This window comes from Symphalangus syndactylus, chromosome Y (assembly GCF_028878055.3).
Source record: "Symphalangus syndactylus isolate Jambi chromosome Y, NHGRI_mSymSyn1-v2.1_pri, whole genome shotgun sequence".
Classification (NCBI taxonomy): domain Eukaryota; kingdom Metazoa; phylum Chordata; class Mammalia; order Primates; family Hylobatidae; genus Symphalangus; species Symphalangus syndactylus.
The window spans coordinates 20426070-20442528 of record NC_072448.2 but is presented as its reverse complement, the minus strand read 5'-3'; positions in this window follow the sequence as shown (position 1 = coordinate 20442528).

Sequence of the window (16459 nt, the reverse complement as noted above, 5' to 3'; positions counted from 1 at the left end):
AAGTTGTCAGTGAAATTGCTTTCTGGTATGTGCTTTCAGCTCACAGAGTGAAATCTTTCTTTCCATTTTGATTTTGTATAATTTGGAAGGTATTGAGGCCTGTAGCAAAAAATTGAATATCCCATGATAAAAACTAAAAGAAGTTACCTCTGAAACTGCTTTGGATGTCTGGATTCAGTTCACAGAAGTAAACATTTCTTTTCATTCAGCAGTTTGGAAACATTCTTTTTTTAGAATGTGCAAGGTGACATTTCGATGGACATTGAGGCCTACAGTAAAAAACCTAGCAGCCAACAATAAAAACTAGTAAAAAGCTGTCTGTGAAAATGCATTGTGATGTGTGTATTCAGCTCACAAAGTTAAGCCTTTCATTTGATTTGGCAGGGTGGAAACCCTTTTTTTCTAGAATATGTGGAGGGACACTTCAGAGAACAAGAAGGCCACTAGTAAAAAACAGAAGATCTTGTGATACAAACAAAAAGAAGCTATCTGCACAACTGCTTTGTGATGTGTGCATTCAGCAGAGAGAATTAAACCTTTCTGTTGATTCAGCAGTTTGGAAACACACTTTTTGAAAAATCTGCAAACGGACATTTCAGAGACAACCAGGCCCACAGTATCTCACCATAAAATCATAAAATCATAAAAAAGTTCATCTTACCATAAAATCTTAAAGAAGCTATCCGTGAAACTTCTTTTGGAATGTCTCAATATAGCCCAAAGAGTTAAATATTTCTTTTGATTCAGACATTGGAAACACCACTTTTGTGAAATCTGCTAAAAGATATTTAAGGGTACAGTAAAACCCAGAGTGAAAAGCAGAATATACCACGACAGAAACTAAAAAGATGTTATCTGTGAAACTGCTATGTGATATCTGCATTCAACTCACAGACTTACACCTTTCTTTTGGTTCAGCAGTTTGGGAACACTTTGTAAACTCTGCAAAGGGATATTTCAGACACAACTTGGCCAGTAACAAAAATCTTAAATGTCTCACAATAAAATCTAGAGAGAAGGTATCTGTGAAACTGCTTTTTGATGTGTGGATTCAGCTCACAGAGTTAAAATTTTCTTTTGATTCATCAGGCTTGAAACACTCCTTTGTAGAATCTGAGAAGAGACATTTCAGAACATATTAAGACGTTTTGTGAAAAACTGAATATTGCTGATAAAAACTTAAAAAAGAAAAAAAGTTATCTGTGAAACTGCTTTGTGATGTCTGTATTCACCTCATAGAGCCAAGCCTTTCTTTTGACTCACCAGTTTTGAAACACACTTTTTGTAGAAGCTCCAGACACATTTCAGAGTGTAGTGAGGCCTATAGTGAAAGAAAAAGAACATCTCATCTTGAAAACTAGAAAAAAAGCTGTCTGTGAAACTGCTTTGTAATGTCTGCATTTACCTCAGAAAGTTAGAGGTTTATTTTGATTCAGAAGTTTGGATTTTCTTTTTCTCTCTTTTTTTCTTTTTTTTTTTTTTATTTTGGAGAATCTGCAATGGACATTTTGGAGCCTAATAAGTCTATAGTCAAAATCCAAATATCATGTTATAAAAACTAGAAAGGGCCAGGCACGGTGGCTCATGCTTTTAATCCCAGCACTTTGGGAGGCTGAGGTGGGCAGATCACGAGGTCAGGAGATTGAGACCATGGTGAAACCCAGTCTCTACTAAAAATACCAGAAAAATTAGCCGGGTGTGGTAGTGGGCACCTGTAGTCCCAGCTACTCAGAGAAGCTGAGGCAGGAGAATGACATGAACCCGGGAGGTGGAGCTTGCAATAAGCCAAGATCGTGCCACTGCACTCCAGCCTGGGTGACAGAGTGAGACTCCATCTCAAAAAAAAAAAAAAAACTAGAAAGAAGCTATTTGTGTAACTGCTTTATGATATGTGTATTCAGCTGAGTTAAACCTTTCTTTTGATTCAGCAGGTTGAAAACACTGTATTTGTAGAAACTGTGAAAGGACATTTCAGAGGGCATTAAGGGATACAGTAAAAGACTGAATATTCCTAGATAAAAGCTAAAAAGAAGTTATGTGAAACTACTACATGGCATCTGCATTTAGCTCACAAAGGTAAACGTTTCTTTTGATTTTGCAGATTTGAAACACTTTTTTTTTTGAGAGAGAGAGAGTTTCACTTTGTCACCCAGGCTGGAGTGCAATGGTGCAATCTCAGCTCACTGCAACCTCTGCCTCCCAGGCTCAAGTGATTCTCCTGTTTCAGCCTCCCTAGTAGCTGGGATTACAGGCATATGCCACCACACCTGGCTAGTTTTGTAATTTTAGTAGAGACAGGGTTTCTCCATGTTGGTCAGACTGGTCTCAAACTCCCAACCTCAGGTGATCCACACACCTCAGCCTCCCAAAGTGCTGGAATTACATGCACAAGCCACCACACCTGGCTTTGGAGATACTTTTTTTGTAGAAGAGACCTTTCAGAGCACATTGAGGTTTTTAGTGAAAAACTGAGTATCTTGTGATTAGAAACTAGAAAGAAGCTCTATGTGAAACTGCTTTGTTATGAAAGGACTCAGCTCACAGAGCTAAATCATTCTTCTTGTTTAGCAGATTGGAAACTATTTTTGTGGAATATATGAGAAACCATTACAGAGCACAGTGAGGCATATAGTGAAAAACAGAATATCTTACAATAAAAACTACAAAGTAGCTATCTGTCAAACTGCTTTGTGATGTGTGGAATCAGATCACAGAGTTATATCTTTGTTTTGATTCAGCAGTTTGGAAAAACTCTTTTTGTAGCATCATCTAAGGGACATTTCAGAGTACAGAAAGACCTATATTGAAAAACCAAATATCTCGCCATTAAAATCTAGAAAGAAGCTATCTCTGAAACTGCTTTGTGATGTGTGGATTCTGCTCACAGAATTAAACCTGTCTTTGGATTCAAAAGTTTAGAAACACTCTTTGTAGAATATGCATATGGATATTTCAGAGCATAGTACAGCCAATAGTGCAAAACAAAATATCTTGAGATAACAATTAACAAGATGCTATTTGTGAAACTGCTTTGTAATGTGGGCATTCAGCTCACAGAGTTAAATCTTTCTTTTAATTCAGCAGTTTGTAAACACTCTTTTTGTGGAATCAGCTAAGGGAACTTTCCGAGCACAGTAAGACCTATAGCATAAAACTGAATATCTTGTGATAAAAGCAAGAAAGAAGCAATCTGTGAAACTGCTTTGTGTTGCGTGCATTCAGGTCACAGTGTTAAATCTTTCCTTTGATTAAGAATTTTGGAAATACTCTTTTAGTAGAATCTGTAAGGGGCATTTCTGAGGGCACTAAGCCTATAGTGAAAAATTGAATATCTTGTGATAAAATACTGAAAGAAGCTATCTGAGAAACTGCTTTGTGTTGTCTGGATTCAGCTTACAAAGTTAAACTGTTCCTTTCATTCAGCAGTTTGGAAACATTCTTTTGTAGAATCTGTGAAAGGGCATTTTAGAGCACAGTAAGACCTGTAGTGAAAAATCAAATATCCCTAGATAAAAACTAGAAACAAGTTATCTGTGAAACTGCTTTGTGATATGTGCATTCAGCTCACAGACTTAAAACTTACTTTTGATTCAGACATTTGGAAACACTCTTTTTTGTAATCTGACAAGGGACATTTTGGAGGCCATTGAGGCTTTTAGTGAAAAACCAAATACCCTGTGATAAAATCTAGAAGGAAGCTATCTGTGAAACTGCTTAGTGATGTGTGGATTTGTCTCTTGTAGAATCTACAAAGGCACATTTCGGAGGACATTGAGGGCTATAGTGAAAAAATAAATAGTGTGCAATAAAAACTAACAAGAAGCTATCTGCGAAACTGCTTTGTAATGTGTGGATTCAGCTTCCAGAGTCAAACCTGTCTTTTAATTCACCAGCCTGGAAACACTCTGTCTGTAGAATCTGCTAAGGGACATTTCAGAGCACATTAAAGCCTATAGTGAAAAACAAAATATCCCATGATAAAAATTAGGAAGAAACCATCTGTGAAACTGCTTTGTGATGTCTGCATTAAGATCACAGGTTTAAGCTTTTCTTTTGACTCAACACTTGGAAATATTCTTTTTGTAGAATCTGTGAAGGGACATTTCAGAGGCCACTAGGCCTATAGCAAAAAACTGAATAAGCTAACTGTGAAACTGCTTTGTGGTGTGTGGATTCAGCTCACAGAGTTCAACTTTTCTTTTGATTCAGCAGTTTAGAAACACTCTCTGTAGAATCTGTGAAGGGACATTTCAGAGCACAATAAGGCTATAGTGAAAACTGATTATCTTGTGATAAAAATTAGAAAGATGTTATGTGTGAAACTGTTTTGTGATATTGGCATTCTGCTCACAGAGTTAAATCTTTCTTTTTATTCAGCAGTTTGAAAACATTCATTATGTAGAATCTGTGGAATGACATTTCAGAGCACAGTGAGGTCTAGAGTGAAAAATTGAATAGCTAGAGATAAACATTAGAAGGAAACTATTTGTGAAACTGCTTTGGATTGTGTAGATTCAGCTCACAGAGTTAACATTACTTTTGATTCAGCAGTTTGGAAACACTTTTCTTGTAGAATCCTCAAAAGGACATTTCAGAAACCCCTAGGCCTATAGCAAAAAACCAAATATCTCTCAATAATATCTAGAAATAAGCTATCTATGAAACTGCTTTATGATGCATGGATTCAGCTCACAGAATTCAACCTTTTTTTGATTCAGCAGTTAGAAACACTGTTTTTTACAATATGCAGAGGGCCATTTCAGAGCACAATAAGGCCTGTAGTGAAAACCCGAATATCTCATGATAAAAACTAAATGGAAGCTATTTATGATATGGCTTTGTGATGTGTAACTTCAGCTCAGAGAGCTAAACATTTTTTTTCTTTGATTCAGAAGTTTGGAAAGACTCTATTTGTAGAATCTGCTAAGGGACATCTTGGAGCACAGTTAGGCATATTGTGATAAACCAAATATCTTGAGATAAAAACTAGAAAGAAGAAACCATTCTTTTTATTCAGCAGTTTGGAAACACTATGTAGAATCTGCAAAGAAATATTTCCAAGTGCAGTAAGGCTTATAGTAAAAAACTGAATATCCTGCAATAAAAACTAGAAAAGAAGCTATCTATGAGACTGCTTTGTCATGTGTGTATTCAGCTAAGACTTTCTATTGGCTGGACATGGTGGCTCACACCTGTAATCCCAGCATTTTGGGAGGTTGAGATGGGCAGGTCACAAGGTCAGGAGATCAAGATCATCCTGGCTAACATGATGAAACCCCGTCTCTACTAAAAATACAAAAATTTAGCCAGGCATGGTGGTGGGTGACTGTAGTTTCAGCTACTTGAGAGGCCGAGTAAAGAGAATGACATGAAGCCAGGAGGTACAGCTTGTGGTGATCTGAGATTGTGCCACTGCACTCCAGCTTGGGTGGCAAATCAAGACTCTGCCTCAAAAAAAAAAAATACTTTCCATTGATTCAGCAGATTGGAAGAACTCTTTTTGTAGATTATGCAAAGGACATTTTACAGAACAGTAAAACCTTTGGTGATAACAGAATATCCCACAATAAAAACTAAAAAGAAACTATCAGTGTAACTACTTTGTATTGTGTGGATTTAGCTCACAGAGTTAAACCTTTCTTTTGATTCAGCAATTTGGAAACACTCTTTTGTGGATTGTGTGAAGGGATATTTCAGAGCATGCTATGCCCTATAGTGTAAAACAAAATATCTTGTGACAAAATCCAGAAATAAGCTATCTGTGAAACTGCTTTGTGGTGTCTGCATTCAACTCACAGAGTTAAACCTTTCTTTTTATTCCACTGTTGGGAAACATTCTTTTTGTAGAACCTAGAACAGATATTTCAGAGCCCAGCATGCCAATAGGAAAAAATTGAATATCTTGTGATAAATTCTAAAAAGTAGCTATCTGTGAAACTGAATTATGAAGTGTGGATTCATCTCACAGAATTAAACTGTTTTTTTGATTCAGCAGTTTTGAAACACTCTTTTTGTAGAATCAGTGAAGGGATATTTCAGTGCACAGTAAAGCCTATAGTGAAAAACTGAATATTCTGTGATAAAAACTAGAAAGAAGAAATCTGTGGAACTGCTTTGTGATTTGTGCATTCAACTCACAGAATTAAACCTATCTTTTGATTCAGCAGGTTGGAAACACTCTTTTTGTAGAATCAGTGAAGGGATATTTCAGTGCACAGTAAAGCCTATAGTGAAAAACTGAATATTCTGTGATAAAAACTAGAAAGAAGAAATCTGTGGAACTGCTTTGTGATTTGTGCATTCAACTCACAGAATTAAACCTATCTTTTGATTCAGCAGGTTGGAAACACTCTTTTTGTAGAATCTGTGAGGGACATTTCAGAGAACAGCAAGGCCCATGTTGAAAAACCAAATATCCCTAGATAAAAACTGGAAAGAAGTTATCTGTAAAACTGCCTTGTGATGTATGCATTCAGCTCACAGTTAAACCTTTCTTTTGATTCAGCTGTTTGGAAATGCTCTTTCTGTAGAATCTGTAAAGGTACATTTCAATGTTCATTGAGGCCTACAGTGAAAAAAACAAATATCCCTAAACAAAAAGTAGAAAGAAGTTATCATAGACCTTCTTTCTGATGTGTGCATCCAGCTCACAGAGTTAAACCTTACTGTTGATTCAGCAGTTTGGAAACACTCCTTTTGTAGATTCTGTGAAGGGACATTTGGGAGGGCATTGAAGCCTATAGTGAAACACTGAATATTCATTGATAAAAACTTGAAAAAACTCTCTGTAAAACTGCTTTGCGAGGTGTGGATTCAGTTCACAGATTTAAACCTTGGTTTTCATTCAGCAGTTTGGAAACACCCTTTTTGTAGAATCTGTGGGAGACATTTCAGAGTGCAGTAAAGCCTATAGTGAAAAACAGATTATCCAACAATAAAAACCATGAAAAAGTTATCTGTGAATCTGATTTGTGACATGTGCATTCAGTTCACAGAGCTAAACCATTCTTTTCATTCAGCAGTTTGAAAATACTGTTTTTCTAGACTCTACCAAGGGACATTTCAGAGTATATTGAGGTCTACAGTGAAAAACTGAAAAGCCCAGGATAAAAACTAGTAACAAGCTATCTGTGAAACTGCTTTGTGATGTGTGCATTCAGCTCAGAGTTAACCTTTTGTTTTGATTCAGCAGATTGGAAACATTCTTTCTGTAGAATCTACAAAGTGATATTTTGGGGCACAGTAAGGCCTACAGTGAAAAACAGAATATCTCAAAACAAAAACTAGTAAGAAGCTATTAGTGAAACTGCTTTGTGATGTGTGCATCCAGCTCACAGAGTTAAATTTAACTTATGATTCAGCAGTTTGGCAACATTCTTTCACTATAATCTGTGAAGGGATATTTCAAAGGGCTGAAAAAATGAATATCCCATTATTAAAACTAGAAAAAAAAAATCAGCTGGGCACGGTGGTTTATGCCTGTAGTCCTAGCATTCTGGGATGCCTGCATGGGTGGATCACGAGGTCAGGAGTTCAAGACTAGCCTGGCCAAGATGGTGAAACCCCGTTGCTAGTATAAAAACAAAAATTAGCTGTGCGCAGTGGCAGGAGCTTAAATCTCAGCTACTTGGTTGGTTGAGGCCGGGGAATCACTTTTACCAGGGTGGCAGAGGTTGCAGTGTGCAAAGATCAAGACTCTGCACCTTAGCCTGGGTGACAGAGTGAGACTCCATCTCAAAATAAATCTAGAAATAATCTATCTTTGAAACTGTTTTGTGATGTGGGCATTCAGCTCACAGAGTGAAATTTTTATTTTGATTCAGCAGATTGGAAACACTCTTCTCACAGTATCTATGAAGTGACATTTTAGGGCATAGTAAGGCCTACAGTGAAAAACAGAATATCCCAAAATAACTAGTAAGAGCCATATGTGAAACTGCTTTGTGATGCATACGTTCAGCTCAGAGAGTTAAACCTTACTTCTGATTCAGCAGTTTGGAAACACTCTTTTGGTAGAATCTGTGAAGTGACATTTAGGAACCCTCTGACGCAAATACTGAAAAACTGAATATCCTGAAATAAAAACTAGAAAGAAGTTATCTGTGAAACTGCTTTGTGTTGTGTGCTTTCAGTTCGTGGTGTACAGCATTACATTTGATTCAACAATTTGAAAACACACTTTTTGTAGGATCTGTGAAAGGATATTTCAAGGCCCAGAAGGCCTGAACTGAAAAACACTATATCCCATGATAAAAACTAGAAAGAAGCTGTCAATGAAACTTCTTTGTGATTTGTGCATTAAATTCATGGAGTGAAACCTTTCTTTTTTTTAATTCAGCAGTTTAGAAACACTCTTTTTGTAGAATCTGAGAAGGTACATTTATGAGGGTATTGAGGCCTACAGTGAAAAACGAAAAATATTCTGATAAAAACTAGAAAGCAACTATCTGTGAAACTGCTTTGTGATGTGTGGATTCAGCTCACAGAGTTAAACCTTTGCTTTAATTCAGCAGTTTGGAAACCCTCATTGTGTAGAATCTGCAAAGGGACATTTGGGAATGCACTGAGTCATAGAGTGAAAAACTGACTATACCAAGACAAAAACTACAAAAAAAGCTACCTGTGAAACTACTTTGTGATGTGTGAATTCAGCTCACAGAGGTAAACTTGTCTTTTGATTCAACAAGTTGGAAACACTCTTTTTGTAGTATTTGCAAAGGGACATTTTAGAGGGCATTGAGGCCTATTGTGAAAAACCGAATATAGCGTGATAAAAACCTAGAAGAAGATATCTTTGAAACTGCTTTGTGATGCATGCATTCAGCTAATAGAGTGAAATCTTTTGTTTCATTCAGCAGGTTGGAAACATACTTTTTGTAGAATTTGCAAAGGGCGTTTTGGAGCCCTTTGAGGTGTATAGTGAAAACCTGAATATCTCTAGATAAAACCTAGAAGGAAGATATTTGTGAAACTGTTTTTGATGTGTGCATTCAGTTCACAAAGTTGAATCTTACTTTTGAAACAGATGTTTTTAAACAGTTTCTTTATATAGTCTGCGAAGAGACAATTTAGAGACCACAGAGCCCTATAGTGAAAAACCAAATATCCTGAAATAAAAACAAGAAAGAAGCTATTTGTGAGCCTCTTTTGTGAAGCGTGCATGCAGTTAACAGAGTTAAACCTTACTTCTGATTCAGTAGTTTTGAAACACTGTTTTTGTGGAATCAGCAAAGGGACATTTCTGAGCCCACTGAGACCTAAAAGTGAAAAACCGAATATCGCAAAATAAAATATCCTAGAAAGAATCTATCTGCCAAACTGCTTTGTGAAGTGTGCATTTGGTTCACACAGTGAAACCTTTCTTTTGATTCAGCAGATTGGAAACAGTTTTTCTAGAATCTACAAAGGGACATTTTGGGGCACAGTAAGGCCTACAGTGAAAAACAGATCACAAAATAAAAACTAGCAAGATGGTATTTGTGAAACTGCTTTGTGATGTGTACATTAATGTCAAAGATTTCAACCTTACTTTTGATTCAGCAGTTTGGAAACATTTTTTTTGTAGAATCTGCAAAGTGCCATTGCAGACCCCAGTGAGGCCTATAGTGAAAAACTGAATATCCTGAAATAAAATCTAGAAAGAAGCTACCTGTGAAACTGCTCTGTGACATATGCATTCGGTTCGCATTGTTCAATGTAACATTTGATTCAACAGCTTGAAAATATTCCTTTTATAGTATCTGCAAGGAAACATTTGGGTGCCCACTGAGGCCTATAGTGAAAAAATGTATATCATAATATAAAAACAAGAGTCTATCTGTGAAACTGCTTTCTATGTGTGGATTCAGCTTTCAGGGTTGAACCTATCTTTTGATAAAGCAGTTTGGAAACACTCCTTTTGTGGAATGAGCCAGGGCATATTTCAGTCCACTGAGACCTATAGGGCAGATTGGAAAGGCTCTTTTCGTAGAATATGCAAAATGGAAATTTTGGAGGGCATGGAGGCATATAGTAAAAAACCGAATATCTCATGATAAAAACTAGAAAGAAGCTATACGTGAAACTGCTTTGTAATGTGTGAATTCAGCTCAGAGAGTGAAACTATTCTTTTGATTCATCAGTTTGAAAATATCCCATGATAAAAACTAGAAAGAAGCTACCTGTGGAACTGCTTTGGATGTCTGCATTCAGCTTACAGAGTTAATCCTTTCTTTTGATTCAGCAGTTTAAAAACACTCTTTTTGCAGAATCTCCAAAGGAGAATTTAAAGCCCACTGAGGGCTTAAGTGAAAAACAGAATATCCTGAAATAAAAACAAGAAAGGAGCTATTTGTGAACCCGTTTTGTGATGTGTGCATGCACTTCACAGTTAAACCTTACTTTGGATTCAGCAGTTTGGAAACACTCTTTTTGTAGAATCTGCAAAGGGATATTTCTGAGCCCACTGAGGCCTATAGTGAAAAACTGAATATCTTGAAATAAAAACTAGAAAGAAGCTGTTTGTGAAACTGTTTTGTGATGTGTGCATTCAGCATACAGAGTTAAAGCTTACTTTTGATTCAGCAGTTTGGAAACATTCTTTTTGTAGATTGTGCACCAGAACACTTCAAAGAACATTGAGGCCTATAGTGAAAAACTGAATATCATTTGATAGAGACTAGAAAGAAGCTATATAGGAAACTGTTTTGTGATGTGTGGATTCAGCTCACAGAGAGAAACCTTTCTTTTGATTAGGCAGGTTGGAAACCACTATTTTTGTAGAATCTGCTAAGGAACTTTTCTCAACCCACTGAGGCCTATGGTAAAACACAGAATATCAAGCCATAAAAATGGGAAAGATGCTGTCTGTGAATCCACTTTTTGAGGTGTGAATTAAGATGACACAGTTAAACCTATCTTTGATTCAGCAGGTTAGAAACAGTTTTTTGTGGAATCAACCAAGGGACGTTTCACACCTCACCGAGACATATAGTAAAATGTTGAATATCTCACAATACAATTTAGAAAGAAGCTATCTGGCCGGGTGTGGTGGCTCATGCTTGTAATCCCAGCACTTTGGGAGGCCAAGGTGGGCGGATCACGAGGTCAGGAGATAGAGACCATGGTGAAACCCCGTCTCTACTAAAAATACAAAAAAATTAGCCGGGCGTGGTGGTGGGCGCCTGTAGTCCCAGCTACTCAGAGAGGCTGAGGCAGGAGAATGGCGTGAACCCGGGAGGCGGAGCTTGCAGTGAGCCGAGATTGCACCACTGCACTCCAGCCTGGGCAACAGAGCGAGACTCTGTCTCAAAAAAAAAAAAAAGAAAATAAAGAAAAAAAGAAAGAGGCTATCTGTGAAACTGCTTTGTGATTTGTGGATTCATGTCACACAGTTAAACTTTTTATTTGATTAAGTAGTTTTGAAGCACTCTTTGTGTAGCATCTGTGAAGAAACATTTCAGAAGCCCCTGAGGCCTTTATTGAATAACCTAATATCCTGTGATAAAAACTAGAAAAAAGCTCTCTGAGAAACTGCTTTATGATGTGTACATTCAGCTCACAGAATTAAATGTTTCTTTTGATTAAGCCATTTGGAAACTCTTTTTGTACAATCAGCAAAGGGAGATTTCACAGTGCAGTGAGGCCTATGGTGAAAAAATTCATATCTAATGAGAAAAACTAGAAAAATCTATCTGTGAAACTGCTTTGTGATGGGTCCATTCAGCTTTCTTTTGATTCTGCAAGTTGGAAACTCTTTTTGTAGAATCTGTAAAGGGACATTACAAATCTAACTGAGGTCTATAGGGAAAAGCTAAATATTCCATAATAAAAACTAGAAAGAAGCTATCTGTGAAGCTTCTTTGCTCTGTGTGTGTTCAGCTCACAGTGCTGACTTTACTTTTCATTCAGCTGTTTGGAAAGTCTGTTTGGAGAATCCACAAAGGGACATTTCCGAACTCAGTGAGACCTACAGTGAAAATCTGAATATCCCACAATAAAAACTGGAAAATAGCTATCTGTCAAACTGCTTTGTGATGTGTGGATTCATCTCACAGGATGAAACCTTTCTTTTGATTAAGCAGATTGGAAATAATGTTTTTGTAGTATTGGTGAAGCGGCATTTCAAATGTCATTAAGACCCATAGAGAAAAACAGAATATTCCTTGATAAAACCTAGCAAGAAACATCTGTGAAATTGCCTTGTGATATGGGCATTCAGCTGACAGAGTTAAATCTTTCTTTTGCTTCAGGAGTTTGAAAACACTCTTTTGTAGGATCCACGAAGTTACATTTCAAAGGTCATTATGACCTATAGTGGAAAACTGAATATTTCTTGATTAAAAACTAGAAAGAAGCTATATGTGAAACTGCTTTGTGATGTGTGGATTCATCTCACATATTTAAACATTTCTTTTGATTCAGCAGTTTGGAAACACTCTTTATGTAGAATCTGCAAAGGGACATTTCCTAGCACAGTAAGGCCTGTAGTGAAACACAGAATTTTACTAGATAAAAACTAGAAAGAAGCTATCTGTGAAAATGTTTTGTCAGATGTGGAAACAGCTCACAGATTTAAACTTTACTTTTGAATCAGCAGTTTGCAAATACACTTTTTGTAGAATCTGTGATGTGACATTTTGAGCACAGTGAGGCTTACAGTGCAAAACCCAATATTCAGTCACAAAAACTAGAAAGAAGTATCTGTGAAATTATTTTGTGATTTGTTGATTCAGCTCACATAATTAAACCTTTCTTTTGATTCAGTAAGTTGGAAATACTATTTTTGTAGAATCTGTGAAGGGACATTTCTCAGCCCACTGAGACTTAGAGTAGAACATCAAATGTCCAGCCATAATAATGGGAAAGATACTATCTGTGAATCTGCTTTGTGAGAAGTGGATCAGCTGACAAAGTTAAACTTATCTTTTGACTCAGGAGGTTAGAAACACTTTTTTGGAGAATATTTGAAGGGACATTTCACAGCTCATTGAGGCCTATAGTAAAAACTCGAATATCCTGTCATTTAACCTAGAAAGAAGCTATCTGTGATAATGCATTGTGAAGTGTGCATTCGGCTCACAGAATTAAACCTTACTTTTGATTCAGTAGTTTTGAAACACTTGCTTTGTAGAATCTGCAACAGGACATTACAGAGGTCCTTGAAACTTATAGTAAAAAACCAAATATCTTGCAATAAAAACTAGAAAAAAACTATCTGTGAAACTGCTTTGTAATGTGTGGTTTCAGCTCAGAGAGTTAAACCTTTCTTTTGAATCAGCAGTTTGTAAACACTCTTTTTGTAGAATCTGCAGAGATATTTCAAGGTGCACTAAGGCCTATAATGAAAAACCAAATATCCCACAATATGAGCTAGAAAGAAGCTATCTGTGAAACTGCTTTGCAATGTGGGAGTTCATCTCCAAGTGTGAAATCTTGCTTTTGATTCAGCAGCTCGGTAACACTCTTTTTGTAGAGTCTACGAGGAGCCATTTTGCAGCCCACTGAGGCCTACAATAAAAAACCGAATATGCCGCCATGAAAACTAGAAAGTTGTTATCTGTTAAACCACTTTGGAAGGTGTGGATTCAAAAAGTTAAACTTTTCTTTTGATTCAGTGGTTGAAAACACACTTTTTCTAAATCTTCTAAGGAACATTTCAAAGCCCACTTGTGCCCATATTGAAATCCTGAATATCCCACGATAAAAACTAGAAAGAAACTCTCTGCTTTGTGATGTGTGAATTCATCTTAAAGAGCTAAACCTTTCCTTTGATTCAGCATATTGGAAACCCTCTTTTTGAAGAATCTACAAAGGGACATTTCAGTTCCCATTGAGGCCTATAGAGAAAAATGGAATATCATTCAAAAAAAAAAAAAAAAACTAGGAAGAATCCAACTGTAAAACCACTTTGTGATGTGCAGATTCATTTCACCAAGATAAACATTTATTTTGTTTCAGCAGGTTGAAACCACTCTATGTATGGAATTTACGAACAGACATTTAAGAGCTTTATGAGGCCTATCATGAAATACCGAATATCCTGTGATAAAAACTATAAAGAAGCTTTTTGTGAAACTGCTCTGCATGTGTGGATTTAGCTCACAGAGTTGAACTTTCTTCTGATTCAGCTGGGTGGAAACACTGTTTTTGTAGAACCTGTGAAAGAATATATTGGAACCCATAAGGCCCATAGTGAAAAACAAAATATCCCACTATAAAAACTAGAAAGAAGCTATCTGTGAAACCACTTTGTGGTGTGTGGATTCAGCTCACAGTGTTAAACCTTTCTTTTGATTGAGCTAGTTGGAAACCCTCATTGTGTAGAATCTGCAAAGGGACATTTCAATTCCAAGTGAGGTCTATAGTGAAAAACCAAATATTCTGTGACAAAAACTAGAAACAAGATTTCTGTTGAATAGTTTTATGATGTATGCTATTACTGCACAGAGTTAAAACTGACTTTTGATTCAGCATGTTGGAAACACTCTCTTTCACAGTGGGATATTTTGGAGATCATTGAGGCATATAGTGAAAACCTGAAAATCCAATGATAAAAACTAGAAACAAGATATCTCTAAAACTGCTTTGCTATGTGTGGATTTATCTTACAGAGCTAAAAAATTATTTTGATTCTGCAAACACTCCTCTTGTGGAATGTACAAAAGACATTTCTGAGCCCATCAAGGACTATAGTGAAAAACAAAATATCATGTGATTAAAAACTAGAAACAACTTACCAGGGAAACCACTTGGCAATGTGTGAGTTCACCTAACAGAAGTAAGCCTTTCTTTGATTCAGCTGGTTTGGAGGTTGGAAATCCTCTTTTTTTAGAATCTATTAAGGGATGGCCAGCCATGGTAGCTCTCGCCTGTAATTCCAGTACTTTGGGATGCTGAGGAGAGTGGATCACGAGGTCAGGAGCTTGAGACCATCCTGGCTAACATGGTGAAATCCCATCTCTACTTAAAATACAAAAAAAAAAAAAAAAAGCCAGGCATGGTTGTGGGCATCTGTAGTCCCAGCTACTTGGGAGGCTGAAGCAGGAGAATGGTGTGAACCTGGGAGGTGGAGCATGCAGTGAGCCAAGATCCTGCCTCTGCACTCCAACCTGGGTGATAGCATGAGACTCCATCCCCCCCAACAAAAAAAAAAAAACTAAGGGACAGTTTGGGGTCCATTGAAGCTACATTGAAAAATTGAATAGCCCACAATAAAGACTAGCAAGTGATATCTGTGAAACCACTTTATGATTTATGGATTCATCTCACAGAGTTAAGCCTTTCTTTTGATTCAGCTGGTTTGAAACACTCTTTGTGTAGAATCTGCAAAGGGACATTTCAGAGCCAGTTGAGACCTATAGTGAAAAACTGAATATCCTGCTATGAAAACTAGAACAAGCTATCTGTGAAACACCTATGTCATATTCGGATTGATTTCAGTTAAACTCTTTTGATTCAGCAGGTTGGAAACACTCTTGAAGTAGAATCTCTGAAGGGACATATCAAAACCCACTGAGGCCTATTTTTAAAAACTGAATATCTCACAATAAAAGCTAGAAACAAGGGCAGGCACTATGGCTAAAACCTGCAATCCCAGCACTTTATGAGGCTAACTCACCTGAGGTTGGGAGTTTGAGACCAGCCTGACCAACATGAGGAAACTCTTTCTCTACTAAAAATACAAATTCCTCTGGGCATTGTGGTGCATGTTTTTAATCCCAGCTATTAAGTAGGCTGAGGCAAGTGAATTGCTTAAACCCAGGAAGTGGAGGTTTCAGTGAGCAGAGATCACACCATTACACTTTAACCTAGTCAATAAGAGCAAAACTCCATCTCAAAAAATAAATAAATAACTAAATCTAGAAACAAGCTGTCTGTGAAAGCTTTGTGTGATGGTGGATTAATCTCCCAGAGGTGTACCTTTATTTCAATTCAGCAGGTTGGAAATCTCCTTCAGCAGAGCCTAAGAAGGGACATTTTAGAGCCCATGAAGTCTATTGAAGAAAATGAATATCCAGTGATAAAAACGAGAAACAATCTACCTGTGAAACCTCATTGTGAGGTGTGGATTCATCTCACAGAGATAAGCCTTTCTTTAGATTTAGCACGTTGGAAGCACTCTTTTTGTAGAATATAAAAAGGGGCATTTCAGAGCCCATTAAGACCTATGTTGAAAAACTGAATATCTGGAGATAAAAAAACAGAAACAAGCTGTCTATGAAGCAACTTTGGGATGTGTGGATTTATTTCCCAGAGTTGAACTTTTCTTTTGATACAGCACGTTGGAAACACACTTTTTTTCAGAATCTATGAAGGGGACATTTTGGTACCCACTGAGGCCTATAATGAAAAATTGAATATTCAATGGCAGTAACTAGAAATAAGCTATCTGTGAAATTGCTTTGTGATGTGTCCATTCATCTCACAGAGGTAAGCCTTTCTTTTCATTCAGCAGGTTGGAAACACTGTTTGTCCATAG